We start from the raw sequence: 3077 nt of genomic DNA on the forward strand, positions 1-3077 counted from the left end.
GGCTATCTATTGGGCTCAGAAAATAAAGAATATGTCTTATAAAGCTATGCTTATATGAGCACACAAACTTCTGAAACCAACCTTGTACCTTCTCAACAAACTATGCTCTTGTCATATTTTCATTGGGTAGTCTAATGATAATTCATACTTTTTATTTAAGTGAAGTTCTTTTTCTTATCCCTCTCTCAACTTCTTCCCATTTTTTATCTCTGTTGCTTCTTCTCATTCTGTCTCAATCTCCGTATTTTTCCCTTCGCCTTCCTCTTTTAACCCCCTCTCTCTCGCTGTCCAGGGCGAACACGGAACAGACTCGAAGTCATTTCAGGAAGAAATTAACACAGGAGTCTAATACTCTAATGCTCCCACACAGCAAATTGGATTTGTGCGCTCCACTGACTCTGAGTATCAGTGTGTTGCAGGACACAAAGCCCTCTGCAGCAAGTGAGAAGAAGCACAGACTCAGGGGAGAGACGGCGGTGCTTGAACGCAGCTTAACTCTCTGAAAAAAAAAGTGTGTGCCCTCTTTTGTGTAACCTTTAGATCCATTTACATTTCATGGCTAAAAGTATGTGGATACATTTTATAGTACAAAACCATGTGCATTAATCTTCTGCGTTAGTTTTTTTTCCAATTGTTTAGACAACTGGTACTTGAGACACACTTGACCACAACATGTAACTCATGCACCAACCCTGTGAACCAATTAAATTCCTGCTTTGCACTCAAATTGCAGTTCTAAAACACACTTTTTTTTAAATCTGTGGCAGTTTCACGGAACCACAAAGATTTTGTGATGGGCCCAAAGAAGAATTTCATGAAATGAACACGGCCCCTCAAATCAAGGAAAATGTTGTGGGTGGGCGGTACAACAACGGGTTGGGATTAGGAAAAGAAGACTGGGACGGCTGTATGCAGCAGACAGGTTGGGATTAGCAAAAGAAGAACGGGACGGCCGTGTTCAGCGGATGGGTCGGGATTAGGAAAAGAAGAACTGGATGGTCGTATACAGCGGATGGGTCGGGATTAGGAAAAGAAGAACTGGATGGTCGTATACAGCGGATGGGTCGGGATAAGGAAAAGAAGAACGGGATGGCCGTATACAGCGGATGGGTCGGGATTAGGAAAAGAAGAATGGGACGGCCGTATACAGCGGATGGGTCGGGATTAGGAAAAGAAGAACTGGATGGTCGTATGCAGCGGATGGGTCGGGATTAGGAAAAGAAGAACGGGACAGCCGTATACAGCGGACGGGTCGGGATTAGGAAAAGAAGAACGAAACGGCCGTATAGAGTGGACGGGTTGGGATTAGGAAAAGAAGAACAAGGTTGGGGTTTAGGAAATGTGACATGCAAGAGATCCGGTCTCCAGGGTGAAAGTCCTGTGTTGTTTGACCCAACACCCACCAGCCACCACCCACCACCCCAGCCAACCTCCCAACACGGATTTTCGGGCTTTCATATTACTCTCTACCGTTGTTGCTGTTAATGCTACCTCATCTTTTCACTGACTATACTTCGGCATTGTTCTCCGTGGTGGCCACACGGAATTTTCACACATTCCGTGACACCACCATGTAATGCGCTGGTAACAATCATTTCACGGAATTCTGTGTGACCAGGCTCCATTCCACCAGAGCTAGACGGCACAGAGCAACTTAGGTACATTGTCATTTGGGACAACGTAAGTGTAAGAGCCCTTTTCATTTGTTTTGGACGTAGGACACAAATTGTCCACTAATATCACTTGTGTGCTTATGAGTGACGTCTATTTAGGTAGGAACCTTTCAACAGGTGACAGGGGTGCTGTTAATCGGAGGAGCACAAATAGTTTTTGACTGCAAATCTACACATTGTGCAACGCTCATGTGGATGCTGACATGTTTGTTGATGGGGCTTAATGGACACATGGATTCTTGCTCGTTGATATGAAGATCTTTGTGATCAATAAATGACAATCAAAACGCAACGAGGACTTTCGGAGTCTGGGTTTTCCACAGGAGGCTACTGAGCGGTGTCAGGTAGAAGAGAGTACATTGGCTCTTTGTTTAAGTCTGTATAGAAGCCCCTCAGTGGCTTTAAGTTTTAGGCTTAACCATTATAGTAAGTTTCAACTGTTATGATTTTGGTATATTGCTTTGTTTTCTGTTCCTCGTTCTGTGGTTTTTTGGTTCTGTCTTGTCTCCTCGTATTTTGTAATGTAGTTTCCTTTCCTGGTGTGGTAGTTTCTGTCTTATGTTCTCTTGTGAGTGTCTGTATGTTCTGTTTCCTGTTTTATTTTGATGGTTTCCTGTGCTGTCTTGTGTCTAGTTTTACTACCTGCCTTGTGTTTCCTGCCTTTTCGATTGTCGTCCCCGCCCTGATGTGATTCACCCGGTGTATCATCTGTGGCTCGTTACCTTGTTACCTCCTGTATTTAACCTCTGTGTCCCTTTGTCTCTTGTCAAATCGTTTTGTTTGTCCCAGTTTGTGTGTTTCTTCCTGTTGGCTTGTCGGCTTTGGCCTCTTCCCCTGCCATCTTTATTTCCCTGTGAGTCAGTCCCTTTCTCTGTGCTCCCTGGTTTTTTTTTCTCCTGTTTTTGGTTTTCTTTTCTCTATGATGGTTGAGGATATTTGAATTTTTGGACCTTGTATTTTTGTTTTGCATTTTTTTACACCTGTGCTTGTTTGGACTTTTTTTGTCAATAAATCCTCTTCTGAACTCTCGCCTACCCTGCGTACCCTGTCTCTGCGTTTTGGTCCTCAATTCCCTACACTGTCACATTTCACTGCCCACCCATGCTTTTTAGTTGTTTATTTACCTCCATAGTCTCCATTCCTCAATACTATTGAGGATTTTTATTTTATTTTTTTGCCTGTAGATGGAAAGTGGATGACTGGAATGCACAAACACGTATACCCTTCTCCGAGTTATGGAAGACTCATGTTGAGATTTAGCACTTGATGCTTTTTATGGCTGGATTCGCCATGCTAAGCGATATTTCCCCCAGCTGCTTGGCCAAGGAAAACATTGCTTTTGATGTAGATTAGGTAATCAAAACAGAAGAGAGGATGCAGCATGATAGATAGATAGATAGATAG

Source organism: Etheostoma spectabile, chromosome 16 (genome assembly GCF_008692095.1).
Source record: "Etheostoma spectabile isolate EspeVRDwgs_2016 chromosome 16, UIUC_Espe_1.0, whole genome shotgun sequence".
Classification (NCBI taxonomy): Eukaryota; Metazoa; Chordata; class Actinopteri; order Perciformes; family Percidae; genus Etheostoma; species Etheostoma spectabile.